Source organism: Olea europaea, unplaced genomic scaffold (genome assembly GCF_002742605.1).
Source record: "Olea europaea var. sylvestris unplaced genomic scaffold, O_europaea_v1 scaffold1307, whole genome shotgun sequence".
Classification (NCBI taxonomy): domain Eukaryota; kingdom Viridiplantae; phylum Streptophyta; class Magnoliopsida; order Lamiales; family Oleaceae; genus Olea; species Olea europaea.
The window spans coordinates 225,206-238,113 of NW_019230541.1; the positions used below are offsets into that span (position 1 = coordinate 225,206).

Below are 12,908 nucleotides of genomic sequence, written 5' to 3' on the forward strand. Positions count from 1 at the left end.
ATGATGTGCAACAGCGACAATGTTTTGTGGTGCGATGGAAAGCACTAATATTTTCCCCCAATTTTGAATTGTTCAATGGCAAATGCGATGTCGTGTGACGATGCGATATGATGCTATGTGCGTTGTGGTTGTGTGGTACGATGGTATTGTGTAGGTATGGTGCCGTTGGCTATGGAAGCAATGGTGGTGTGCAATTACATTGCTGTGTAAGGGTGCAATGGTGTTAGCGGCGCAGTGGTGGCTCTAGCAGTGTGAGGTGCTGTTAACCGATTGTTGTAAGGTGGTGGGTGGCTCTGGGGTAGTGGTGTTTGACGGCGATTCAGTGGTAGGTTCTTCTGGCATCAAGTTCCTAGCCACTATCTTCATCCTTTCACTAATTTTTGGATTTGATTTTTGGTGTTTGGTATTTGGTTGGTGGTGGTGGTGATGTTGATTGCAATGGTAAAGTGGTGGTGTTGTTGGTAGTCTGGTGAGTTGGTGGTGGTGTAGTGGCGCGGCATTATGGTTGTTGTGAAGTCCAAGCCTAGTTACGTGATGACATTATTTTGGTTGGTTTTTACATTTCTATGTTGTGTGGCGGTTGTGGGTGGAGATATGGTAGTGGTTCCTGCAATGGGTTGATTTGTTTAAGGTGCTAGTGGTGGTTCTGGCGACGACGGTGGTAGTGGTGCTAGAGGCATAAATGAAATGGTGATGGTCACAAATTATTTGGTTAACTATCACCATTAAATTGGTTTAATCTGTGACCAATAAACAATATATGACCAATGAAAAAAGATAAATTGTGATTAAGAAATAATGTATGACCTAAAAATTGTTAATTTGTTATCAATAATTCGATCATTTGTGATTGTATAATAAATTATGGCTTGTAATATTTTAGATTTGTGATCAATAAAAAAATTGCGACTTGTAGATTTTTAATTTGTAATCGATGAACAAATTGCGATCTATAAAATTTTTGAATTGTGATCATAAAAAAATTTGTGACATGTAAAAATTATGATTTGTGACGAAAAATAATAGGTGATTAACTAAATCGTTAATTTGTGACCAAATTACATAAATTTGTGACTTTAATATATATAATTAATTAAATCATAAATAAATTTTAATAAATATCTTATTTTTGAAATTTGAAACATTTTTTTTTTTTAGTTTTGAAATGGATGATACTTAATCTCTTGGTTATGAATTTTCCCTCTGAAAAAATGGAAATTTTAGCCCAAACATCAAAAAGAGTAAGAGATTTAGTTCAGTCAAAGAAATAAGTTTAGCCTAACTAACTTCATTTCCAATCCAAGCTCAATGTTTAATTATTCAAATTTAATCTAAGACTCTTCAACAATTACATATTTATTTTATTCATATTCATGATACACAAATAACTTGTTATCCAATTAGGTATTTTATTTCATATATATTTAACCAAATTTAAAGAGTTCACTTATAATCGAATTAATTCATTATGTAACAAATAGCTTTTATTGATTAAAATAAAGATAAATGACTTATTTTAACAATATGAGATATTACATGTTTGATTAAGCTTAAAAGTAATTAAATTTTTTCTAATGTATTTTTTCATTTATTACTTATTTATACTTGTGCGTTAAAAACTTATTTATTTCGACCATGAAATGGATATTATTATCAAAACAAATAATATGCTTTATATTTAATTTTATTAGTTAAAAATATATTTGTAGTAACTTTGACATGAGTGTTTAAAAATATATCCGGCCGTACTTTGTCATGAGTTTAACCTTTTAAACTAGATCTCGTATGACATAGAGCATCTTTTATTATATGAGTTTATTGGGGTAGGGGGGGGAATTAAATTTCAGCCCACACTAATATATCTTTTTGGCTCCACTCACTTGACTCCGTGCATAGAGTTCCATTCTATTTTTTAGTTGGTGGAATCAACGATGATAATGGAGCGATCTCTATTAAGTAAGATTTTCGAAACAAATTCATTTAGCCAGGATAATTGCTTCTTTGGTTGTTTTGGTGATTTTTATTGTTTTCAGCTATTTCAAATTTTGTTAAAGTGGTCATCTATCTGTAAGGATTTTTTAATCCATCGATGGGCTTATATGTGTGAATAATTGTGTGTTAAATTAAAGACTATCAAATTCGGTTAAACCCAATTAAAGTGATCTAATAAGGCTTCGGTTTCGGGCATTAATGCATCCAATTTAAAGTGTGGGCCTACATATGTGTAGAGACCGGGTCCAAGTCCTAATTCAATGAAGGGCCGAATTAGGTCGAAGGGCATCGCTATATAAATACGGTTATGGTCTCTAAGTCACACGTACGTATTATTCATTCTCTACTGCATCCCATCACAGAGAGAAAAAGGAGACTGCATGTAGATTTGGAAGATAAGACCGCGTAATTCATTATTACATTAACCATGTCTGATTCAGGTACTCTTCCACTATAGTTCTTCAATTTCTTAATGATTTAACATGAAAAATTCGATGATTTAAAGCAATAAATTATCCTACACTATCTATGCTTCTTAATGTTTCTACATTTAAAAATTTAGTGTCCATCGTTTAGAAGATGAATTCTATATGTTTTTGACTTAATAATTGATGAAAGGATTTTCATTTCATGGGTTTTTAATGGTTGTTTTTGTTTCATTTTTATATGATGAAAGATAGTATAAGAATTTTCGTCAAGTAAGATTTAAATACATCACAAGAGACAGAGCATACTGACTGCTATTTGTTCTGTTCACATCATGTTTAAGATTTTGATTCTTCTCTATGGTTTGATGATCATACTACTATAGATATTACAACTTGCATATTAAAATAATAATAATAATAAAAAATTCAGACATGACTTGAAAATCCTTTAGTTAAGCATCATTAAGCATATGAATACATTAGATATTTAATTCTGATTTTGTGTGTAGGGTAAGAAAAGAAAGGACAGGTTCTACATTGCCTTTGTTGATGACACTTGTGATGAAACAAAGATTTTGATGAATAAGGTTGTGAGAAACAACCTCAGGGTTAGGTACCGAGATGAGGTTTCTGCTCTGTTAATCAATGTGCAGATGCAAAGTATGGGAAACGTGGACACATTCTTCCTTTGGGGGTTACTGAAACTTGTTTAACGTTTACCTAAACGTAAGTCTCTAAAGCCTTTAAACTTGTGTGACTTCTCGAAGTCATTTAGTCTAATTAAACATTTCTGCCATTTCCTTTGTGATACGTTAGACCCTTGTCATTTTGTGAGAAATCTAAATGTTTGTTTTTGTTTATTGTTCCATTTTGCGTGAGTCGATGAGTCTATAATGAATTCAGACTATATTGAGTAGAATTTTAATAGAATTTTTTTCCATTCACTTAAGAGTGTTTCTAGAAACGGTCATTAGAGTTTGAATGCATCAAATCCATCTTCTTTTACATGCATAAATTGTTTTATAATTGTCAATTTCCTGTAAAGGTCCACCCTGATTTCTCTTGTTCTTTAGCATTACTGATAGTTCCATCTTAAGTTATCTAATGCGTGGACGAATACTTGTGATATTTATCATCTTACTCTAATCATGTCATGTTGTTTATCTGGTCATACACAGTGGGCTACAAGACCAAGAGGTGGAATCAATGAATGGCTATACTAGCTTCCTGATTTGTAAAAAGTTTTTATTACATTATTAGTCCGATTTTATAATTACTCCCGAGTTCTGATGGCTATAAGTGAAAAGAAATCAATGTATTTACCTGTGGAGAATGGTCATCCTGCAAGCATGTCATCTGTATTGGAAGCTTGCGTAAAAAATATTGTAAGGTTGGCTAAAGAAACTTCTGTGAAGTAACTCTGTTCTCAATTCTGTTACACTCTACTTATTAAGGGAAAGATCATCCCAGTGTAGCCAAAGCAAACATTAAGTTGAGGATATAATTCAAGAGAATCAACCACATTTAAGGCACTAATATTACCTTCAAAATAATTCAGTTCGTGCATTACACGGGCAAAGACTAATGTGTGTGTATATATGCGCGAGCGTTTCGTCCTTGTAACATATGAAAAGCATTTTTCTTTCCATTCTAGTATTTGAACTTTTGATTACATAGCATGAAAACAGATGCCTTTTATAAATTCAGTAGTCAGTATTGAATATTGCTATTTATTAAATTTATAGCTAATATTGATAATTGTTTTTTAATTATTTTTTATATTATTAAGCCCTTGTTTGGGCTCTATTTTAGTGGGGTTTTGGGAAGAAGTGTATATTGGAATAGTAATTTTTTAAAGAATGTAGAGTTAGAAATAAAGAAAAATTACTAATAATTTGATTTTAATCACCATCACATAGGGACTTGATGCACTTTTGCTACCATTGATATATTTTATTTTGCAGCCCCCCGGGGCATAGCCCAGTGGCTCAAAGGGCGGGAGTGAGATTATTTCACGTCTTGCTGGCAGCCGCAGTGTGGGGGTTCGATCTCTGAGACATGAAATTGGACTCCTTGTAGGCACAATGTACAGACAGATCTTATTCTCTGGCCTGTTTGGGCATATCCCGCGATTTACCTCCCTCACAAGCTCTAGAGATGGGGTGGTAGGGACCCCCAAAGTTGGGATTCAATCTTTTTTTTTTTTTTTTTTTTTTTTTTTTTTGTGCAATGGGGGAAAAGGAGGGTGTTAGCTGTTGAGTACATGTGAAGACATGAATATTTTTTTCTAACTAATTATATTTTTTATTCTCAAAGCATGCGTAATCTTATCTTTCTTTTTCTTTATTCTTTTTCCCTCAGATGAATTGTTCAAAACTTTGAAAAATTAGAATTTTACCATTTACGTTTTGAAAATTCCCATCTCAATTATTATTATTATTTTTAAGTTTATATCACTTCTAATATCTTATGATACGTGTCATTAATGTACTACTAATTCAATCAATGAATGTCACTGTATAGTAGAAAATCTATAGTTACACATAAATCTTACTACTAATTCAATCAATAAACGTCACTGTATGGTAGAAAATAGATTGTTACACATAGATCTTACTTTGTAGATGGTGCAATAAAGGAACCCAGCACACTATCTACAGGAACTTGGCATGTTCCACGAGGACTAATAACTGACAAACATTCTTCGACACCGATTAATGACCAAGTCTAGTCATGAATCAACCGGGCTACTATACAAGTTTGATGTTAAAACTCGATCTCAATTGCATAACAATTAGTGGGTTGAGCACTTCTTGAGCCTCCTTACCCATTATCAGTTTATTGGTAGTTTCAAACATACGAATATATGACATGATACAGTGACAAATTATGATCTTAATCGTCTTTAAGAGCAGGTCCCCACAATATCTACAAGAGAGACATTGTATGTCAGGCACGCTATCATTTTCACATTCTGTACAAATATCAAAGTAAATGAAATTGAAAGCTTATAACTTCTGCAAATTTTCTCCTAGCAAATAATATAACTTAATTTGAGTCGAGTAGTATATGAGTGTCTTTAATCACCACACTACTTTAATAAAGGAAAAACATATGTTGTAGGCGGTTTTAGATACAAGAAAATACTTTAGTGCACACAATTTGACAACAAAATCTATAGACAACTATTAAATGTCAACATCAACATTAAGAATGTAAAAATATTAATATCACAACATATAAATGTGCTACTGATTAAGGTAAAGACACTTAAACCCTATCTAATTGGCTCTTCAAAATCAGCGTGGAAAAATGTATGCAAATTGCATTCTCGAGTTGTGTAACCTACGTGATAGGACGGGATCAGTCAAAAATAGCTCTATAAATTATGGGAATGAGATGTCACATGAAAACATTGTAGGATAAAACGGTTTTGTTTGAACAGTTTTTGAAATTATTTTATATCAATTAGAAAATTTTAAATAAAAATCATTTTATTTTATTTTTTTAAATCAAATCATTTATTTCAATTTTATTTTATCTAAAATTACGATTTTGACGATATAATACTTTGTCACATGACAATCAGATTCATTAATTAATAATGTTATGATGTATTTTAATATATTGAACCAACGTTGGAGTTAGGATATTTTATTTGGATGGACAAAAATTACATAGAAAAATAATTATAAATAATATTATTACAATTATTCCTGACGTAAAACATCGTATAATTACATAATTATCAATTTTATTAAATATATTTTCCCAATAGATGAAATACTGCTTTGTTCTATTACTAAATCCTTGCAAGAAGTTGCTAACTAAAACCCTCCAAGAAGTACATGGAAATTGTACACATATCAGAGATGAAAATTGAATTCTCAATTTCCTTGGCTCTGGCTCTAGCTCTAGCTCTGCCGCTACTTACAACTACTCCAAAATAAAAAGTATAAGAAGAAAAAAGTCGAAAAACCCCATAAGTGAACACAGAAAGACAAGTATGTCTCACTGAAAGAGAACCCAACTATTAAATCAAATAAAATGTTAGAATATAAATCAACATAATGCTCCCCAGATCTAGATATCTTACAATAACTCCAATTCATGAAAAGCACACATTTCAAAAAAATAAAATAAAAATAAATAAATAACACAAACAAACAAACAACACATATACATATATACTGTACTTGGCTAGCAATGTCTGAAATTTGGGACTTGACTACTTTATCATCAATTTGGATGCTTCAAGTGGCAAACTCAACCCCAATCATCAATTTGATTCGAGATTCAACTCATTTCAAGTGAAACTCAATAATAAATTTGATTTGTCCACACTCGAATCACATATCAACACCACCTCAAATAAGTAATCATAGTCATCTTCAGCTCAATACTATTATTACGTCCTCTCTCTCTCTCTCTCTCTCTCTCTCTATATATATATATATATATATATATATATATATATATGTATTAATTGTCTGTCTTAATCTCAATCCTTACCACTTTAGATCTCATGTATTTCATCTAGAAAATTCCCATAACAGCAGAATAGAACTTCATCAAATTAAAAAAAAAAATGTTTGGGTTGTCTTGCCCAAGAGTGGCACCGCCATTGCATTGAACAATAATTCAAACATCATTGATGATAAATAATGTTATTTTTAACACTTTTGTGCTACGTAACATTATTCGTATAGAAATCATGCGAAAATATTTTGTACCTAAAATTTTCCACTATAATAAATACAAGCAACCTATTCTACACACTATACTTGTAAAAATAGTACCGACATCCCAACTCGAGATCTATCATTTCTTGCAAATAATTACTTATCATTAATCAACGCTCATTATTAGCCAACACAAAAAGCATTTTCGAGAAATAAAGCATTTAAATTGTAAATAGATAGATATGAATGATGAAGAAGTAAAATTCTCATGAATCTCTCGAGAGCAAAACATAGATATAGCCCTTGTTTGATTTAATTAAAAAAATTAAAATTTAATTAAAGTCATCAATTAACAACCATATATTTCATGTAACTCACAATTTTTCAACTATATATTTTATCAACTTTTATCAAAATATACTATAAAAAACTTATTTTAATATAAATCAAACATTTAATAAACCTTGTTTACATTTTCACATTTTTCTTCACTCTCATTAGAAAGCAAGGAAATAAAGGTATAGAAAATCTGGTAGGTCCAATCCCATTGTGAAAGCCGCAAAGGATGCCTTCAACCCCTTCAATCCTAGCCCCCAAACTCCATATTGATGCCATCATCATTCTCTCTCAGACATTTTCACAAGCAACAGGCATTTTTCAAATCAAAACCTTCTGCTTTCTCTGTACCAACAATGGCTAGATCACAACAGCGATACCGCGGCGTTCGCCAAAGGCACTAGGGCTCTTGGGTCTCCGAAATACGCCACCCTTTACTGTAAATTCTCTCTTGCCAATTGCTGCTTATAATGCTGCGATTAATGTGCATGATGCAGTGTCTCAGTCAATGTAGGCTACTGTTCTTACGTAGGTTGATTTTACATCTAAATCTCCACCACAGTTCATATTCCTCCTTGAACTTCCTAGTCTGAGATAGTTGAAGCAAATTTTATGTTAAAAACCCAGAATAATGCTAGATGGCCATGATCTCTTTAATTCAATTCATTGTCTAATGGAGCTTACAGCCACCTAGAGTAGTAATCAAGATTGGTGATGCCATTATTCTTAAAACCGGGCTTCGCATTCTAGTATGATTTATTTTCTATGAAAGATCTTACCTATATTCTTATGTGAAAAAGCAATAGTTCGACCCAACCAACACCTAGAGGGGGGGGTGAATAGGTGTTTATGTGGAATTAAAACAATTAATTAACTGATGCAACAAGTCACATCAATTATGCATTGCCTAGATTCATTCACATACTTTATCTACCTAAGTTGAATTACTGGTTGAAAAATAAATAGCAGAAAGCAGTAAAAACACAACAAAATGTTGACGGAGAAAACCCAACTGGATAAAAACTCCGGGCACAAGCCAGTAGAGATCCACTATAGAAGATATTGACTTACAGTACGTCAGACATTATTGATTCTAACAATATTCTGACCTCCTTACTGTATCGACCACAGCTATCCTGGATTTTGCAGATCTGCGCCAAAATCCCAGCTTTGAATATCTTCTACCTCCTGTAAATCACCAAGCTCTCCAGTTCTTCAAGCAATTTCCTTCCCGGATCTTCAAACAGATGATCTTCTGGAAGTTTATATGGAGATATAAAAGGGTGTTTTGGTTTTGTGAGGGTTGATGTTTTTATTCAAAGAACCATCAGAATCAAAGATGAAAAAGATGAATTTATTTTGGTTCTTGATCCTTTGGAAATTGAGAGGAATTGTTGTTTTAATGTCTGCCAAAGGTCACATTAGAAAATCGGACGTTTTGTTTATATAGTACGTCGAATTTGGTAATATAGGGCGTTAAAAATTCGCGAGGCATTAAAATTACCAAAGGCCAGATAACATATCGCTCGAGCGAGGTCCTGGCGAAACTCAAGCGACGTACCTTCGCTTAGGTGATAGACCAGCGAAACTCCAGCGAGGTCAGTTTTGCAATTTTGGCTCTAGCAAGGTCAGGGCGAAACTCCAGCGACATCAACGCGCCGTTTGCATCTTCAAAGCATCCCACTTTACCCTAGACGTATGCTATGACCTTTACTAAATTGCAACTTTAGTCCCTAACTATTTGACCTGTACAATTTAGTCCTTGACTTTACAATTTTGACAAATAGGTCCTTTGGTCACAGATTGTCAATTACACATTTTCCTAACAAACTCCCCCTTTGACATTCTGTGACAAAAATACATATGACAGTCAAGGACAAAAATAAACATGACTCCAAACAACCTATCTATTCAACTAAAGTAGCAATCTCTTGTTGAACCTGTTTCCTGAAAATCACAAACTCAAATACCAAGTGTAAAAGCATATGAAATGGAAACAGTAAATAAGAAATCGATCATATGTCATTAACCAGATTAAGAAGCAATAATAATGTAAGCCAAAAACACCAAAAACATACATTAATATTGCCAAAACAGCAAAAAAACTTAATCTAGTCATGAAGTATAACACAATTACCAAAAAATTGAAGATCTATCGATCTACTCAATTACCAAAAAATAGAAGATCTATCAATCTATCTATCCAAATATCTACTCCCCCTTTTTGTCACAAAGGACAAAGGTCAAAACAATGAACTAACTAACTACGATGCAGCACCACCAGCATCTGAAGACTCAGCTCCCCTCTCAGCACCCGTGTCCTCCTCCATACTATCACGAATCCAACGCAAATGACGCTGACACACTGCAAGAGCACGACAAAAAGAAGAAAGCTCAGCTGACTGACGCTCCGACGTAGCACGTAACTACATGATCTCTGCCATCATACGAGCCTGCTGCTCGACCAAAGTAGACATCTGTCCCATAAGCGTCACCATGGGGTCAACGGGCAAAGCAGCCACCCCAGGAGCAGAAGTAGAAGTAGAGGTCGAAGGAAAAGCCGTACGAGGTGGGAGAAATAACGGGAACCCTTTGTAAGAATCTCAGTAATAGGATCGAAGGGCTCCAAAAGATCAAAAACATCAACGACTGCTGCCTGACCCGTAGCATGAGCAGAAGAGGAAGATGACTGTACATGGGATCGACTCTGATGAATGGTCTGCTGTCCTATCGGACAGCCTATGCGACAAGTCGAACCCTCTGGAAAGGAAGCACCCAACGACAAAGCAACCCTATGAATCAAGCAAGCATAAGGCAACCCGATCCGACTCCCAGGAGTACGAAATGAAGCCAGAATATTTTGGCACACAAAACTAGGAAAGTCGATCGAGTTCCCATGAAGAAGAGCATAAAGAAAACGGGCACGCACCATAGGTAATGAAGAGGTTTGGCAACCGGCCACAGGTTTGTACACACTATGCGCAACAACACCTGACGATCAGTAGGTAAAGACCCCGTGGCCATCGTCGAAGGCCCCCCGATAGATGGGGTGTTCAAAAGCGTCGATCGAACAAGAGAATCGGCCGGAATAGAAGCAGGTAAAATATAGGGATAAATCGGATGGGTAATCTGAGGTATACCTAAAGCATGAGCTACAGCCGACGGAGTAACCCTAAAAGAATGACCTCTAAGAGTAACCCGAAAAGATGAGCCGTCTATATCATGAATATTAGCATAGAATTCCTGAACGAGGAGTGGGGGAGGAGGTGAAAGACCAACAAGAAGGGGCTCCCAACCCCGGGAAACAAAAATGGCGATGATATCAACAGGAAGGTCAGCGAGGATTACTTCACGCTCCATGAGAACGGGGCATAAGGAGAACTGAGAAGTGAAGACCTCCTGAGCTGTAGGAGAAATGAATCTGGAACGACTATACGATGTCGAACCACTAGCTGGCTACGCAGAAGGTCGAGAACGCTTACGGGCCATCTGACACATGGAGAGACGGAACTCAATTAGTAAGATGAAGAATGCACGAGGTACGATGCAATATGAAATGAAACACCGCACACGCAAATGAGGCATGAAAGAGAGGCATCGAAAAACGTGAACGACCCTAAGATCAAATCAAGTATGATGGAAATATTCACCAAAAATATGTGTAAAAACAATCAACAAGTCACGTGACGAGAATGAAACAAAGACGGAATGAAGAGGAGGAAAAAATTAAACACACAAACTAAGGAAAACAAACAAACTAAAACAGGGGACTTTCATCGAACACATGACGGGCGTCACTTCGGCACACAATTCCAAGAACATACGAGACCCAAGCACACATCCAAGCATAGTCCCACAAACTAGAATGCAAGGGCTTTAAAATGAAACAAACCACACATCAAACGGATTAACGGAATGCAAGAACGAACAACACGAACATGGACAAAAAACACGAAAATTCCATTACTAAACCATGGAAGAACACACAATGTAATGGAATTTGTGATGCAAAATGCGAAGAATAACAAGAATAACAAACAAGAAACGCATGAAGATCATAACAAGGGAAGAAGAAACAATCTAAATGCAAAAAAAAAAAAAAAAAAAAACTAAACACAATAGGAAAAAAAGAAAGAAAAAAAAGAAAAACAATTACCTCAAACCGATGTGCAAATTTTGAAATCCGGAAGCCAATATATGTTAGGGGCTTCGAAATTGTGTAAGAAACGAGTGTGAAGTATGAATTGTGAAGGAGTCGGAGCAATTGGTAAAATAATGAGAGAAAATGGAGAAGAATTGCGCGAAAAATGAAACCGGTGACTTTTAAAAATGCACTGTCGCTCGAGCGAGACATGGGCGACACTCGAGCGAAAAGCACTCTGCATTTGTCGCTCGAGTGAAGTATGGGTGACACTCGAGCGAAGTTCAAATGTCAGAAATAGCACTAAAATTTTGAATATGGAGAAAAAGAACACAATTATCAAGAAATGACGAAATTAGTCCCAAATCGTGTATTTTCAAAAATAAGACAAGTGCAGAGCATCGGAAACATGAAGCATTGGACCAATTATGTAAACTATACCAACAATAATCATAAAATCACAACCTCGACACTCAGTACATAGACAAATCGTAAGTCCACACATAGTTCAAAATCCCATGGAGTAAAGTGTATATAGAACATCATCGTGAAAAGTGCCATGTAGTCCATGCAAGTGAGATTCAAAAACCTTAAATTAGTGAGAAAGGACAAGTGAAAACAACCAGACAGAGGTGTATGTTTACCAAGTGACAGTCAAATCCAATTCCACGAGGACCTATATTAAATATTACGATTGTCACAATTTTACTTCCCCTAACTGTATGATTCCATAATTTTTTTTTAAACAAAAGAACTTAAGTGCAATGCTATCCCCATTAGGCGACATAAATGACCCCGGTAACGAACTTTGGGCCGGTGACTCCCAAGTCAGATGACCATAGGGCACCAGGTTAGAAACCCCTCAGGCTTAATTGTTCGAGTCAAATAGGCCCCGAAGACAGTCATAAGTTCAACAAAAGAAAAGTGGGGAAAGACAATATGATTAGGTGACACTAGTCCCAGATCAAGTCAAATGGACGCATAACCCCAATCACAGAAGAACACCATCCCAAGTCTCACTCATGCGGTCAAGACTCACTCACCGGACTACAGTGTGAGCTGTGCAAAAATGAATGACGAGCCATATACCCAGAACTTCACAGGCAAAGAGAACGATAATGGAACCTCAGACTTGTACATATGATGAAAAATAGAGTTTGATCTTTAATGCAAAAGCCATTATCGTCACATAAAAGGCACACACACACAAAATCCCATTTTATTTTTATGGTTTATTATTATTATTATTATTATTTTAATTTTCATATTTAAACACACAAATATAACACACAAAAGAAGATTAAATGACAAACTAACAATCAAAAATGC

The 12,908-nt window shown here is 34.9% G+C and overlaps 1 pseudogene; it reads left to right on the plus strand.

Moving 5' to 3' along the window:
• Positions 1 to 7,724: 7,724 nt before the first annotated feature.
• The window catches only part of LOC111374902, an 11,306-nt pseudogene continuing 6,122 nt past the window's right edge, over positions 7,725 to 12,908 (plus strand).